Source organism: Manis javanica, chromosome 3, assembly GCF_040802235.1.
Source record: "Manis javanica isolate MJ-LG chromosome 3, MJ_LKY, whole genome shotgun sequence".
In the NCBI taxonomy this organism is placed as follows: Eukaryota; Metazoa; Chordata; class Mammalia; order Pholidota; family Manidae; genus Manis; species Manis javanica.
This window is the reverse complement of record NC_133158.1, coordinates 205344488-205361812: the sequence shown is the minus strand read 5'-3', so window position 1 is coordinate 205361812 and position 17325 is coordinate 205344488. Positions and strand designations below refer to the sequence as shown.

At 41.4% G+C, this 17325-nt stretch overlaps 1 long non-coding RNA gene across 7 annotated transcripts in view; it reads left to right on the top strand.

Annotated features, from left to right (window-relative positions):
* LOC140848549 (uncharacterized) overlaps window positions 1-15289 on the top strand; it is a 46725-nt gene extending 31436 nt beyond the window's left edge. The window contains exons 3-6 of one of the 7 annotated variants that reach the window (XR_012129637.1): window positions 5852-6034; window positions 6252-6433; window positions 7121-8289; window positions 9374-15289. This is a non-coding gene — a long non-coding RNA (uncharacterized lncRNA). Of the gene's footprint in view, window positions 1-5851; window positions 6035-6251; window positions 6434-7120 lie in introns of all 7 variants that reach the window. The other 6 variants (XR_012129639.1, XR_012129638.1, XR_012129635.1 and 3 more) reach the window with 6 other exon arrangements.
* The last annotated feature ends 2036 nt before the right edge of the window (window positions 15290-17325 follow it).

Here is a 17325-nt window from a genome sequence, read left to right as displayed (position 1 = left end):
ATAAAATTAAGTATCACATAAAATGGGAAAATTAAATAGTAAAATATCAGAGAAATGATGAAATAGACATTGCCAAGAACCTAAGATCAGCAATCTACCCTAGCTGGTAGTGAGTTTAGCTCTGTGTTATGTCACATCTGAAAAGAAATGGCTGTTCTACTAATGGCTGATTCTTTCCATTTTGGGCCTATGTCCCACTGTGGCTGATCCACAGAGTTTAGGTGCATTGCTTGGCTTTGGTGCCAGGAGAGGGGATTTCAGGACACGTAACACGTACAGCAGAGGGATGCAGTGCAGGTAGTGAAGACACTGTCAGCTCAGCTTTGGTTGAAACCCTCCAGTGGCACGTCTGCTTCTATAGGTATTAAGTGATCTTTTGCAGATACAGCCTGTATTCATGTTCCTTTCCTGCCTTCTAGTCCTAGCAAAGCAATTGTGTTAGTGTCCATTTGATCCTGGAGGGATGAGGGGCAGGTGGCATCGCTGCCCGCCTGGACAGGAACGGGAAGCCTTAGGTGGTCACAAAAACTCTTCCTGGGCCTTGGAAACAGACTTCCACCTTCACCATTTCCCTGAAACGGCTCTTTCAAAGGTTACAATTATTTTCTAATTGCAAATTCCATAACTTTCTCAGTGATCAACCTACTTGACCTTTGGGGCAACATTTAATTATTGATTTAGTTTTTCCTGTTTGAAACTCGTTGCTTCCTTTCCTTTCAGGGCATTCAGGGCTCTTGTTGACTTAAGAATCTCATCTGATACTCTTCCCATATCTTGAGTTTTCTCTTCCACACCGCCAAACATCAAAGAATAATAGAATGTGTACAGAATATTAAAACCAGGGACAAAACAAAAGGAAACACAGACCTAAGAAGTCCATATTCCCCAGAGTTAGCACTCATATGGGAGAATCAGAAGAAGTTATTTTTAGACAAGGTTTGCAAATTTAACCCCCAATTTATTTCTTATGAATTAAAATTACCCTAATAATTGATGAAGTAAATGAATAATAATGATGGAAATAAATGAAATGATTAAAAATAATGATTGTTGTTTAAAGAGGATTAGGAATGATCAATAAAACTATTAAATATAGAGTTATCTAATTACTTAATTGTTGTAGTTATAAAATATACTATAAATGTCAAAAAGCATATTCTTGCAAAAGAAACATGTAATATGAATAGTAATTTTGTGAGGAAAGAAAATTAAGAGCAGGCTAATTCTATAAAGAACAAAGTTATTAGATTTAGTTTCATTATTAACATTGATAATTAGGAAAATACAAATATTTAGAACATTGAAATTATAGAGCCTAAATGTAGTATGTGTATCAGCCACATCACAGGAGAAGAAATAAGAAGAAAATATTTAAAGAAACCTTAAGGAAATAAACATGATAAAGCATAAAGCAAGATTATGGAATATAGGTAAAATATATCAGTCTTAAAAATAAATATCAGCAAATATCACAAACTTACATGTAAGACACAAACCAATAAAACATGGGAGACAATCTTCAAGAACTAGGATCAGGTAAAGAATTCTTAAAAATCATAAAATATTTATCCATAAAAATTGACAAATTGAATTTCTTTGAATTAAGAACTTTTTCTTCTGTGATGTACCCTGTAAAGAGGGTTAAAATACAAACTGCAGACTGGGAAAAAATATTGCTAAACCATTCATCTAAAAATGAACTTACATCTAGAATATATATAGAATATACATAATGAACTCTCAAAACTCAAAAGTAAAAAACCAATAGTTAGCAAAAAAATAAAGAAAAGATATGAATGGCAAGTAAGCATGTGACAAGATGTTCAGTATCACCAACCATTAGAGAAGTACAAACGAAAACCATATCTGTATCACTAATGTATCACCCATTAGAATGGATACATTGTTTAAAGATAGGATCAAATGGCGAAAAGGATGTGGAAAAGGTGCATCTGGTTGAAATTGCTGGTGGAAATGTAAACTGATACAACCACTCTGGAATATAGTTTGGTAGGTGCTTACAAATTAAACATGCACTTGTAATACAGCCCAGTAATTGCACTCTTGTGCATTTGTCCCAGAGAAATGAGAATTTATGCTCACAAAAGCCTGTACGTGAATGTGCATAGTAGCTTTATTTTTAACAGCCCCAAACTGGAAACAACCCAATGTCCTCAGGCGGGTGCATGGTTCAACAAATGTTCGTACCTCTATGCAATGGACTACTACTCAGCAATAAATCTGAACAAGCTAATGATGTGCACAACTTGGATAAATCTTAAAGGTGCTATGCTTAGTGAGCAAAGCCAATCTGATGTGGTTACCTGGTGTGATCCCAAATATAACATCCTAATAAAATGACAAGACTCTAGAAATTGAAACAGATTAGTGGCTTCCAGGTGACAAGAACTGGGTTGGGGTATGGGTTTCTAGAAATGAATGATAGGGTCTGGTGTCTGTTTTAAGAGCATCTTACAATGCCAGAAAGTAAGGAAGTGCTAAACGGAGGAACAGACCAGCAACAGAGGCATGTCAAAGGGACATGTGACCAATGTGAAGATCTCTAAATAGGCAAAGCTGCAGAAATTACAGCAACAAAATAAATAGAAGAATATTGGGTGTAACCTGAATTATGAAATAAAGAACTCAGGAGTCTGTACTGATACAAATAAATTATTGAATCAATCAATCAATGAGAATAGGTGCATCTCCTGTGCAGAAGAATCCCACACGATTTACACAGATAACCTACTGTCAAGTAGATGGAGCAAACCTCCTCAGTCCTTTAGGGTGGGCTGCACATAGTAACTTACTTCCAAAGAGTACCACATGGAAAGGGGGATGAAACAACAACTTTATAGGAGAGAAAGTTGACAAACACCACCTCAGCCAGGTGATCAAAGTTAATCAACAGTGATGAGTCATGTAGGTAGTATAAACCCTTGTATGATGTGAAGAGAATAGCCTTTTACTTCTGTGAGCTCCCACCCCAAAACCCATAATCTAGATTTAAGAAAATCATCAAACAAGCAAATCCACTGAGAGACAGTCTACAGTATGCCTGCCCTCAAAACTGTCCATGCCATAAAAAACAAGGGACGTCTGAGATGCTGTCACAGCCAGGAAAGGCCTAAGGAGACATGGAAAAACTAGGTCACAAAGAAAATTATAATGAGTTCCTAAAAGTAGATATTTTATGGTCACGTTTTCTAATTGCCAAGTAATAAAGGTAAATTCAAACCTCATTGCTTGTATTAAATAAGGAAGAATCAAATTTTTCTAATTGAGACTTCAATTAAGAAATTAGAAAAAATGACAAAAAAAATCCATAGAAAACAATAGGAAATTAGAAGTGATAATGACAGAACAGGAGTTAATGAATTAGAAAATGAAAGAGCAATAGAAATTGTAAATACAAATTCAAGAGCTATTTTAAGAATATCTGATAAATATCTGGCAAGTATAATAAACAAGAAAAAATGAGATTAAACACAAACATACTCAAGAAAGAGCATGAAATCCTAAGAATATTTCTTGAAACTCAAAGAGATACTTTTCAAATCTGTGTTATCTAGTTAGAAAATCTTACTGAAATGGGTGGTTTTCCAGTAAAATGCACTGATAAAAACGGACTCAGAAAGAAAAGTCAACCCTCATAGTCTGATTATAACAAAGAACAAGATTTAAATTACTTTCAGAAGTTATCTTCAAGTCTTATTATGCTTGGGCCAAATTCTCTTTGATTCCTTTCTTTTTTATATCTCATTCTTGCATCAAGGACGCAGTTGGGATGGGCCCGTTCTCCAGCGGCTGAAGCCCAGGCAACATCCTGAACTAACACAGCTCTTTCAGCTTTTCCAAAACTATGTTGTGCGAAAACAAAGTCTTGACTGTTCTCCATCTGCCCAAAGTTTTAGTCTTTATAACATGACATTACAATGCCAGAGCATTTAAAAAATTAAGTAGAGAGGAATCTTGAATTCTACCAGAGGCCAAAAATATTTTTATCCGATGGGTGAGTCTGATCTTTACTCTGGAATTCTTCTTCCCAAGATTATAGGACTCTTTCCATCCCTGATGCGTGTGTGCGTCATGCAGGCATGGAGGCCAGAAGAAACAGGTGGAGGACACACACACACACAGAAGACTGGAAGGACAGGCCTACAGAATATGAAGTCCACAGGGCAATAGCAAAGCAAAATGAAACAGCACATAACACCTTTGTATAACTTATTCCAAAGACATAATTTCACTGTGTAATTTAACATCCAAACCTTGAGTAATTAAGGTCAGACAGAGGCTGTATCTGAATTTAGCAAAGTGGGATCTGATAAGAATAATAAAACATAGAGTTTCAGACCATGTAAGTCAACAACAGGTAGGTCACTGAACTATCAGAAGGAATTGGAAGGAAAACAGTTTTACAGGGTAGAGATTTTCTCTCAGATGCACGTTGGTAAAAATTTTCAATGATTCCTTAAGGATAAAAAGTTAGAAGTCTGTATCAGAACGTCTCCAACACCATAAAATACAAAAATACCCCATAGAATGTATGTAGTTTGTTTCATGTGATTGTATCAAAGAAATGAGAGTAATGTATAGATATTTCTTATTGCAGAGTATGGGTTTAATCATTTTCTAATCATCACTTTATTAACTTGTTAAGATCCAGGGCATAAAACCAAGCCCTCCAGATGTTGTTATTGATTATGCTTTTGACAAGGTTTATCCTCTCTGAGAATTGCAGTCATAATACACACCAATTTCAAAATGGGATCTAAATTAAGGTTCACCCGTCTGCCAGTGCCATGTGCTCAAATGCAGTCTGACTTAATTCTCTTCCATATGAAAGACAGTGCTATGTTCCCTTCATTTTCCTTTTGCATAGAAAGACTGCTTTTTTCAGCAGCCCTGGCTGTTCAGGGCATGTGATTATTTCTGGCTAATGACCTGAAGCATAAATGACATAAGTCACTTCAGGGCCGAAAGATAAAAGAGCAGGGTGAGTTTTCCATGTACTCTCTCTTCTCCTGCTCTGCTTGTCACAGAAGCTCCTTATCAAGGTGGCAGAACCATAGACTGGAAAGGGCCAGGACCCCTGAGTCATTGATTCAAGGGACTTATCCTGGAAAGATGGAAGCATCTCCTGTGCATGATGAAGATTTTTTTTGAAGCCAGTGAGATTTCAGGGTTGGTTTGTTTCTGCAGCATTACCTATTTTGACTAAACCATTTGCCTTCCTACCTGGGAGTCGTAACAATTATTTTCTTCATTGAGAAAAAAGTTCTACATTTTAAACAATTCATTGTTATGACTGAGATACAGGAATTTTTATTATTTCATGTTTGTCTTTCTGTGTGCTTTATACCTCCATCTAAACTGTTCTCTCTGACACTAATTCCAATAAAAACCAAAATTATTTGCGTGTGAGTTCACATTCAATGAAAAAAATATATATTATAAGGTATATCTATACCTACATCTATCTATCTATCCAAATCCTGTTTTAGAGCCTTGGTTGTTTCCTTTGCCTAAAATGTTCTTTCACCAGATATCTGCTTGGCTAACTTCCTTATTTTCTTTAACTCTTTGTTTAAGTGTCATGTTCAATGAAATCTACCCTGACTATGCAATTAACACTACCAATTGCACCTCCACGCACGTGCACATATACACACACACACATTTCAAAAACCTCTTGTCCTACTCTATAAAATATTTAACCTTTTTATATGCTTTACAATGAATTTATTTATTGCAGTTATTGTCTGTATTATAACCATCTCTGCTCTCACTGTAAATTCCACTGAGGCTAAGGAGTTTTGTCTGTTTTGTTCATTGCTAAAAAAAGTGCCTGACACCTAGGAGAAGGAAAGCAATAAATATCTGTTGCATGAAATGATGTTCATTTGGAGCAAGATCTGGTGCCAGATGCTGTGAGAGAGACAGAGATACACAAGATGCCATTTTGTATATGGCCTTGATGAGCTTAAAGTCTAGCAAGAGAAACCAACGCACAGACATCACTACAATGGTAAGTAGAGCATAGAGTGTATGCGGGAGATGATAAGATTATCCCCAGCTTGTTCAAAGACTTCTGTGTGTGTTGTGTGTGTGTGTTTGGTGAGTGTTTGTACCCTGTGAAGTTCTCTAAGAGTGGTTCCTCCTTAGATTTGTCCTGCCCCCTTTTACCTTGTTAAATTTATAGTTACAGACCACAGTTAAATGCATGTTATCCCTTCACCCTCAAGTTTAACAAAATAGGAGTACCCCTTGATGGCTGAAAATATGTGTGGAGTAAAACAGCCCTGAGAAGCTCACAGTTGAGTCTACACTAAGAAGCTCCTGAGGATGCTGTTCATTGCATTATAACGTGTCTGCTCCATGAACTCTCTAGGGAGACACACAGAGCAGACTTAACTATCTGGAATAGGTTGGTATCTGCTGAACAATTGGTCTCCTTTTGTCATGAGGATAGTGTGAATTGCATAATTAATCAGGTTTTCCTTTTCAAATAGCCTCTTTGAAAGCTAGAAACCAAATTTGTGGTTCATCTACTGCAAAGGCTCGGTCCTTTAGAACTTGTATTTTAACATGGTATTTTCCTCATTCCTCGCTCTGCTTTATGCCTCTCCCTTATTTTGCTCTTCCTTTGTTACCTTCTTTTTAAACTTGTTTATTTATTTAATTAATATCCCTAACAGCTGCTTTAAATCCCTTTGGAAGGAAGTTAGGGAAAATAAAAAGAAAGCACCTGTTAGGCATCTATTCCTGGCACATCACTTGTGCTAGGTCTATGGAAGGGGAGATAAAGAAAGAAAGGAGGCAGCCAGTAGGCAGGCAAGGAAGAAATAAAAATAAGTAGGAAGAAAATAAGCAGTGATAGAGCCCCTGCCCTCAAGGAACTTGAGAGGGATGGCCTAGAGCTCTGTGCCGGACTTCCGGACACATTGATTTCTCCCCTCTGTGAACTCTGTTGAGTGTGACAACACTCAGAGTCAGTAACACCCAATTCAGCACTTGAAGTTACACTGCCTGGAATTGTCTGCTTATTGTTTTAAGTGGCTAAGTATTGCCTTTGGGCAGGGACCTTGAGTTAACTTCTTCTGTCTTCTCATAGTGAGCAATGCAGTTGCTACACAGATTGATTGATCAAGAAGCCCGTCCTCACCAGGAGGATAGTCCAGGCCCCTTCTAATATATGGGTTGGTGCGGCTGACACCCTGAGACCTGCTGGCCACACAGCCACGCTGACTACCTAGTTCATTCTTGCTGCATACAAGGATCTTTGAGGAAATGGACTCTTGTATATCGTTCTATGTGCCAAGTTTGTGTCTGAAGGTGCTTCCGGGAGGGGAACTGAAATGGCTTAATAATAATTCATTCATGCATTCAGCAACTATTTGTGAGTGCCAGGCACTGTTTATGTCATTGTAATATGTCAGTAAACAAAGCAAAAATCCGTTGCCCTGATGGTGTTTAACCGAAAACAGGATACGGAGAGAGGGAGGGAGGCAATGTCAAATGCTAGATATAAAACATAGGCTAAGTGTAGAGTATGTTAGAAAGAGGGACGTGCTCTAGAAAAATGGAAAGGTAGACACAGGGGACGGGCAGTGCTGCTTGACAGTACGGTGTTGGGGAGGCTCTCACTGAGAAGGCACCTTTGAGTGGAGGCTGAGAGGCCCTGGAGGAATGCCATGTACCCACAGCTGTTCCGAGCAGAGCCAGTGCGAGGGTCCTGAAGCAGAGCTGCCCTGGAGGACCCAAGGAACAGCACAAAGGCAATGCAAAGGCATGGAGGGAGGAGGAGAGACTGCTAAGAAATGAGGTAAGAGTGCTAACAGGAATGCAGTCCACGTAAGACTGCAGAACATTCTGGAACTCCAGGTGTACTCCTGGTGAGGAGTAAGAGCTGCTGCTGGAGGAAATTGAGCAGAAGAGCGGCATGGCCTGATGTGCTTTGCAGAGATTTCATCTGTTGAAGTAGGCAGGGCAATGGTGCCAGCCTGGAGACCAGCCAGGAGTCCATGACAGTGATTTAGGTGAGAGACGATGGCAGCTCAGACCTCAGGCAGTCAGTACAAAGTGGTGATAAATGGCCAGATTCTAGAAATATTTTTAAAGGTGGACATACAGTTATTTTCTGCTGGTTTGAATGTAGGATATGAGAAAATAGAGCCAAGGATGACCTCAAGCTTTTGGCCTGAATAAATTCAAGGATGGAGTTGATGTTTACTGAGTTACAGAAGATCCAGGATATACAGATTTGGGAGTGAAGATAAGAAGGTGAGTTTTACATAGTTATAGTTTTTATATTTCTAATAGATATCCAAGCGGAGCTTGCATATGTGTGTCTGTTACTGGAAGGCTGGCTTACAAGACAGAGCTGGAGTGGAAACGTAAACTTGAGAACCACTGGAATGTAGATGTTATTTTAAGCCACAGGACGGAGGCCCTGGGAGATAGAGCAGATAGAGGAGAGGAGGCCTGAGGAATAGGCAGAGGGCGGGGAGAGGGATCAGCAAAGGAGCCCGAGATGTTGCCAGTGAGTTAGACAGGAAGTCTCCAGCCGGGGTTTCCGGAAAGTCAAGCAGAAGGTGTGTAAATAAGGAGGGCATTATCAGCTGGATCAGAGCTACTGAAGAGTCCGTTTGGATGAGGATAGATCTAGCAATGCAGAGGCTGTTGTCAACCTTGATAAGAGCAGCTTCAATGGACTTTTGTGGCAAGAGGATTGACTGGAATGAGTTTAGAAGAGATGGTAAAAGGGGAATTGAAAACAGGGAGTCGAGATAACCCTTTCAAGGATTTCGTAGCAAAGGACAGCAAAGAAATAGATTAGAAGCTGGCAGAGAGGTGAGGATCACAAGAAGATGCTGTTTTTCAAGATGAGAGAATAGCAATACAGCAATATTTTTATATGCTGATGGAATTGTTTCAGTAGAAAATGAAAAAAGTCGGTGATGCAACAGAGGGCGGTGAGGGAGGATGTTGCATGTGCAAGAGGGTGCGGGAGCGGTGCCGGGACCCAGAGGCTGACTGCATCTGGGGACCCACATGTGGGTAACAGACAGGGCTGCTAGGCGTGCAGAGACAGCTGCTGGTGAGCAGAATGTGGGATCACAAGAATCACTTTTTATTACACATACAGAATATACTTAGCATTTACTGTATTCAAGGGACTCACAGAAACCCTGATGAGGTGGGTATTCTCCTCCCCACAGATGATGGAACTGAGACAGAGAGTAGTAACTTGCTTGAGGTCACACCATGGCTGGCAGTTGGTACAGTGGTGATGCCAGGATGTAGACCCCTATCTTTCAAATCCAAAACCTGCCGTAGTAACCTCCACTCTCTGCTCTTTCTATAGAGGTTGGGTCTGCGGTCCCTCAGGCACGCATCTCTGCAAGAATAACTGGGTATCTCCCTGAGGCCATCAGAGTCCTGCAGAGGCCACAAGCACAATGGGAGTCATGTGTCTGGAGATGGCACAATTCGTTACTTCTGCTTTCTTTCTATCTAGATGCTAGATTCCAAGTAACCACAAAATGAAGGTCCTAGGGAAAGGCTTCCCCAAGAATACCATTAGCATGTAATATTCCTTTCCATGGAAGGAGAGGATTGGAGCTTGTCTAGAACCAACCAAGTCGGTCAGAAGAGGCAGAGGTGGAGGGAGCTGCCAACAGACCTCCGACACTGAACTCTGTGCCATCAGCATGCCAGCGACAGCACAGGGCTGAGAATGATGAATTCCATCACCGTATACCACCTTCTGTGCGTAGTTTGTCCTTTCTCTGGAAGATACAGATGAGATTAGAGACCACCTACTGTAACCTCCCACTCGGTGGGGAGTGCCCTCATGGTGACCCTGCCAGACCCTCTTAGACAGCCCCACTAATGGAGACCTCACCACATTGGACAGTAACTGCATTATTAGGCACCTATAACTGTCCAGGTTCTGCCTTAAGTGCTGCTGAAATTTGCTTCCTCTTACCCCCTACCTGCTGTCCTGGCTTCAGTGATATTGTTATCCCTGCTGGCAAGGTTTCTGGTTATATCATTTATCCTAAGTAGCTTTTGCAGAGGCAGAGAACATTTCTTTCTATGAACTTAGAACCTTGTGTGGTGGTCAGAAGAGCACAAGCAGGCAACAGCCAGGGGGCATGCTCTACAGAGCCCTGGGCGTGATGCTCCTGAGGCAGGGGAGACTAGCTTTGGTGTGAGCTCCAGCGCTACCCTGGGCTCTGACACTAGGGTCCCTTGGCTTCCTTCCTCCACCACGGTCTGCCCTGCCGCGGTTCTCCCGGTAATGCTTGTTCTCGTAGAGAGTGGGTCAAACAGCCCCCACCCCTAGCCCTCTCCCACAGATCACCCTGATTTATTTTGGGCAGTCTTTGCTTGTAGGATAACTGATCCTGGGGGGAGACCTGACTTTATCACCTCTTAAAGCAAGCATGCAGCACGAGAGAGAAGCTGTCAAGTTTGAAATGCCATCTTTCTCGCAGGAAGAAGGAGATCTGTGAGATGCCAGGAGCAATGGTGGTGGACGGCCCAGATGTGTCAGGTGCTACTCCTGCCTTGTTGCAGAAGGAAAGGGAAAACCACTTGCTAGAGCTCCCCAGGAGGGGGCTACCACTCTAGGTCCAGGGTCCCTGGGAGAGCACTTTGCTCCTTTGAGGCAAAACAGTAACACATTTTCTCCTTTTCTTTTTTTCTGTAATCTCTAAATCACCTCTATCCACTATAATTTGTTCTTCCTAGGGACAGCTCTATAAATAAGCCATGAATTAACAGGACATTCTGCTCAAGGCCTGTGCAGTGTGGACATGGAGTCCTGCCTTCAAAGGGCACAGGGTAGGGAATGAAATTCAGGTGTTCTGCCCTCCTGTCTTCTCAGCTGCTCCATCCCAGATTCTGCAGAAGAGAAACACTCCTGGCAGGGAGACAACAGGTTTGCCAGTGGCTGAAGCATGTCAACCTGATTCCAGAAAGTAGAAAAAAGGGTCAGGTGGATGGAAATGGGGATGGGGAAAAACATTTTCTTTAGGTCCCATGCTACAATCAATAAGAGTATTTCCAGGCTGGTGAATACTTCTGACTTTCTGAAAAGACTCAGGTACTTATTCATCATCCTTGACCTTACTGCACAACGTGGAACAGCTACTGCTGATGTATGGAGCCATTTCCTTGTGCTCTCTGCTGGTTACCAGTCATGAGGAAGAAAACGAAAGATGCAATAAACACCTACTATATCCCAGATACCATATTAAGCATTTACACTAACACACTTAATCCTCCTCTCTCTTAGAAGTTAGATGCTATCAAATCTTCCAGATAAGGAAGCCAACACACAGAAATGTTGTATAACAGTACAGGGCTGAGCTCTGCTTGATTTGAGGTTTATTATACAATATCCTACATTAAACCATGAAAGTGTTTTTCCCATCTCCATCAATCCCATCATGATAAAGTCTAGAGAAATATTTTGATTTTCCTTTGGATTTTGATTGAACCTTACATTGTTTGAAATAAGTGGACCTTGAATTCTTTTATGGTTACTAGGGACTTGGCACCTACAATTTGTTTTAGGAGTTATAGGATATTTTCCAGTAGGGTCAGTGCCAACTTTTGTAGGGTGTTTGGAGAAGGTGCCAATAAATGCTGGCCTGAGAGAAAAATTGGACTTAAACTGTGCTTATAATTCAATTGAATGAAGATATATTAGGCCACGTTGTGGTTCAGTCCCATGTGAGGCATTAGGGAAGACCAAGTGAAGACATGCTCTCTATCTTTGAGCAGTTTACATATTGCTTGAAAAGATACAGCATACAGTTGCACAACTACACATAATAATGCAGGTAAGTTATCACCAAGGCTCACATGGGCAGTGGAGACAATAAGAGCTCCAAAAGGTTAGAGGCCAGAGGAGTGAGAGACAGAGCAGCTGTAATGTTCAGGCAACATTCAGGCAGGAGGAAGCTTCATCTGGGCTTGAAAGAGCATGGTATTTGCCTGGCAAGAAAGAAATGCAGGAGGTATTCCAAGTGGAAGGAGGAGGGGCCACTTGAGGTGAGGATGCTAACAGGGATTGGGGTTCATGAGGCACCTGTGTTGATCAGAAGTGTACAGGAAACAGGTGAAGGTTTGATAAAAAGGTAGTTGGGCCTCAGGTGCTCACCTGGGTGTGAGCCTCATTTGCATAACCACTGCGAACGATTGCAGGTTGTTGGGTAGAGAAAGGCTATAAGAAAAGAGTTTTCAGACACTGAATCTAGGGTGGTGTGCAGGGGAGAGTGGAACACACCCAGAAAGCGGACCATTTGGGAAGCAATTGCCATGATCAAAGGAGGTCACGAGCCCTCCAGGCAAGGTGGGACAGTGGGGGGCGGGGCTGAGGGGTCCGATCTGTGAGTGCAATGGTGGGGCACAGGGGGGAATCGAGGACGACTCTGAGGGCCTAGCCTGGGTAGAACTGAGTATCATCCTCACTTTGAAGCAGGCTCCAGGTGAAGACCTTCCTGTTTGAGAAGAGGCAGTGACCCAGGGGTCCAGAAGCCTTTAGCCAAGTCACCCCTGCCCCACTCCCAGGCTTGAGGACTGATAACATGTGCTTCGATATCCTCTCTAGGACCTCCATGCACCACTCTATGCAGAAAGCTGGGAAAAGTTCACCCCTCTGCTTCCTCCTTCCTCCCATGCCAGCATGAATTTCTTTCCAAAAGGTCAGAGGCTCCAGTGACCCCACTTCCCTATGTAAGACACTGTACATCATTTCACAAGACCATGGGCCTGCTGAGTGTTTGTGCTTGTGGACATTGAAGTTCACTAATATTCAGAGGGTAAACTGAGCTGGGTGTGCCAAGCCTCATTAGCTGTGTGGTTGGGTTAGGTGCCCGCCCAGGAGGATGTTAAATGGCAGCACTGTCTGGATGAAACAATGCAACTGCCCCACTGCACTAACAGCCCGTCAGTCCCGACAGCCGGGCGCAGCCCCTCCCAGCCGCAGGCTCCTGGGGAGGTGGTGATGGAGGCTGTAGCTGGCTGGGCAGCAGGGACCAGGGCATGGTCTAGTTAAGCCTCCTGCTGGTTGGAAGGAAGGCACAGACAGGACCCTGAGACCTTGGGCTTTGCCTCATGGCAGGATTTGGCAATGCCCCTGTCATGACCATAAATAAACCTACAACACAAGTGACTCCAGGTGGAACCTAATTTCTGTGGTCCTAAGCCGCCTCTTTTGTCATCTTAAGGGATAGAGTGACTGCCGGGAAGCAACAGGCAGGCCGAGTCTCAAATGAAGATGGAAGTGATTGGCTAAGATCTCTGTAAGATTTCAAGGCAACAATAAATATCGGACCTGCTGAAACATATATACTCTATGATCTGAAGTGGAGCCTAAAATTCCCGCTAGCATACAGCCATCGCTCTGAAAAATTGCGTTTTTGGTCACCAGGTGACAAATGACATCTTTTCAAGTAGGTAATACATTAAGTAATTCAAAGTACTGTATATATGTATTTCTCTTATTCATTATTAGTTAATAATGTTATTAAATATCCACACCATCCTTTATACATACATGGTCATTTTTAACATTAAAACCTCCTGAGATATTAACAATAGTCTCAATTTATAAAAATGAAAAGATCATATTTCTTAATTACCATATTTTACTTCCTCAGATCAAAAAAATGTTTGTACATGCCAAAGATTCATAAATTGTATGTATTTTACAATTGTTGTGTATGTGATATGTAATTTCTCTCCCATCTTTTTTTATGGCAGTCTAGTTGATATGCAATATCATACACATATTAACTATGTGTACAGCATCGTTTTTTCCATCTTAAAGGAAATGGTTATTCAATAGATACTACATAATCCAGCATTAGCAAGCTAGTCCACTGGCAATGCCTTCAGAGTGTGCAATTTGATCAGTGAAGTGTTAATGGAATGGAAAACAAGATGGGTCAGCATGTGCAGTGCTATGGAGAGGAGGTATCCTCAGACTAAGGACCAGGGTGAGAGACTGCTTTGAAGTCTGAGGGCTGCTGGCCCCTTGCGAGTGCGGACAGAGAGTCAAGGGGAGGTCTGAGTTCACCAGCAGTAAGCCTGTATGTGTTTCTGAAGTTGGGACCTTTATATGTATTATATAACTACTTTGTGAAGCATTTTATCCATTCTCTCGATGATAGTAAGTCTTCTATTATCTACATAGTAGTGTCTTTTACTGATTCCATGACCCAATAACTTACATTGATATTTCTTAAGTGTGCTTGACCACCATGCTCTTAGAAATGTATGCACATAAATATGCAAAGAAGTAAAAAACTAACCTTTTCAAACAATAAGGCTTCTCTCTCACTTACCAGCTTTACATTTCCCTGTATGGCCCCGGAAGATGACTGGTTAGCCAGAGACGGGTAAGATTCCTCAAGGGAGGAACAACCTAAGACAGGCACAGCCGCAGGGGGGCCATCAGGTGAGGAATTGGTGATCAACAGAGGTGAGGCTTAGAACCTCTCCTCCCCTGTTCTGAGAGAAATCTGCTGCATACGTGGATGTTTTATTGCCCTTGTCTAGCTTGGATTAACACACAGTCTACAGGCACACACCTGATCATCTACATTTGCTCTCTTACAACACTAAACTGTGTTTTCTACCTTTATCTTGTATCTACCTACCACTTCAGCATTTTATTAAAAATAATAATAAAGAGAGAAATGTGGTATCCACATATAAATCAAGTATAAAAATCAAATGAATATTCATATTTGAACTGACTGTTTATAGTCCATAATGCGTGATCAAAACCAAAAGCTTCTGTGATGACTGCCCTTGTAAGGTTCACCATGCAACTTATTCACTAGGTAAGAATTTGTTCTCCATGTAAGAACTTGTTCGTTATGCTTCAGAAGATTGGAGACTGATGAGAATTAGGCTTGGGGTGGATTAATGATTGTGCATTGAGCATTGACTCCCCTATACAGAAGTTTATTGTTGTTAACAACCACTTGATCAATAAATAGGAGAGATGCCCTCACAAAAAAAAAAAAAAAAGTACACACTTCCAATTGTAAAATAAATAAGTAACTGGGATGTAATGTATAGCATAAGGAATATAGTCAAAATATTGTAACAACTTGGTATGGTTATAGCTGGTACCTAGAATTATCATGTATATAAATGTTGAATCACTGTGTTGTACACCTGAAGCTAATGTAATACGGTGTGTCAACTACCCTTCAATAAAAAATAATTATCTACAAAAAAAAAAGAAATGTATGCACAACTGATGCGACATCAACACAAATTCAACATATGATTTGTACATTTCCTGTAAGTTTTCCTTCTGTGATGAACCGATTGTGAGGACCGTGCTCAGAAATCAGGAGCGTGAGCTGCTCAGTCAAGCTGCTGGGTGTTGGATCTCAGTGCCACCACTTCCGGCCTGCACGATTCTGGAGGAGTAGCGTTAACCTCCACACCTCAGTTACGGACTTGCCTTTTTATTGCCCTAATCAGATTTGGCTGGTTTTTATCAGCTGCAATCTTTTTTTTCCATACCCCTTGGATCTCAGAGTTGGAAGGTTTGGTAACTGTTCTGTTTGCTTCCATTGCCACTTTCAGACCATTTCTTCCTCCCTTCCGTAAAAGCCCTTAGCCTCTGAGGCACTATCCGAATGACCATACACTTTCTCCTCCTTTCCCTCATAATCATTTGTGGAGGTCCTGGCCATGATTTTTATTTATAAAGACTTAACACTTGATTCTTATTTATTAAGACTTAACACTTGATTCACTGTCTTCCACTTTTCACCTCCTGCCCTTGTCCTAGGCCAAGTCAATATCCACATAACGCACACATTACCCACCTGGTCTCTTGAATTTCTCACGTCCAGGGACCTTCTCCACTTCAGCCGAGCCACTTGCTCCATGATCAGATGCAGGACCCAAATTACCACCAGAAATTTTGCCTCCAAAATCATAAACTGAATGTTCACTTTTGTACTAAAACCTGCTATCGCCCTAGCTCAGTCGCCCAGATACTTCCACTGCATGTGTATTCTAACCTCAAAACTTTGAACAAATTGAAGCCCATTTCTATCCACCAGTTCCTTCCTGTTTTCACTTCCTGCTTTGTCTCGCTTAGTTTTCTTATTACATCAAGTTAATCTGTTTTCAAGCAACTTCAAATCAGTTGTTCCTTACTTTTTCCATTTCATTTACCTTAAAAAGAAAATTTATTTGGAGAGAAACAACTTTATGTCCATGCCTGAGCAGTTGAGTTTAGCAGGAGAAAAATCATAGAAGTGGGTGAATTGATAACCACCATGAAATGATGAACATTACCTTAGGTCACGTTCCCTAGAAACCAATCCTGAGATGGAGATTTGTGTCCTCCAGGGTTGTGGCTGTTCTCACTTCCTCAGGAAACCTACTGTCTGTGAACTGACATCTGTCTTAGATTTCCCTTTCCCTGAGCCAGCACCTCTGCTTGTCTATGTCATTTATCTAGTAGAGTGACCCATATGCTTATCCTTGAGGGATCTAGACTTCTGCTTACCAAAATTTCCTTGGGCATAGCTGGTGCATATATTCCTTTATAGTCAAAATGGTAGAAAAGTGCCACAAAACTTCTGTGGGTCACTGAAGTGACAAATATATTTCTCCCTGCCCACACTGTGTAAAGAGCGGCCCTATCTCCTCTTAATCATTAAGGTTAATCAACCTTCCAAGATGGTGACCACTTTCTTTGCCCACTGTTTTCATGGTACAATGAGCCCAAAGTGGTCATAAAGCAGCAATAGAATAAGTTTTAATGATATCTTGCTCTGTGCCTGGTTCAAACTGGGAAGCACGGAGGTTCACTGGGAGTGATGGTGAGCAGGGCCCCTCCAACTACCATCCTTCAGTTTGTAGACCTGTTTCCACATGAATGTATAGAAATTATACACATACATATACACACACATATATATACACATACATACATAACATATATATATTATGTATGTATGTATGAGTGTGTATGTATATATAATGGTCAGATTTAGGCAATATCGAAGTATATTGTGCCCTGGTAAATGTCCCTTATGCTTTCAGAGCATCCTATCAATGCGAGTACCTCACCTGTGTCCTCAAAAGCCTGTGTCCTCTCTCTCTATTGGGTTGGCAATTTCTGGAGTGTAATAAATAACAGGATGAGTAAATTTCACGGTCATGTGTCCCTGCCTTTCCTCCTTTGCTGCAAAGTAGATCTCTCCTAGTCTGATGAGATGTTATGCAGGATCCCATGTCAGTGGGTTAAACATTCAGTAAGGC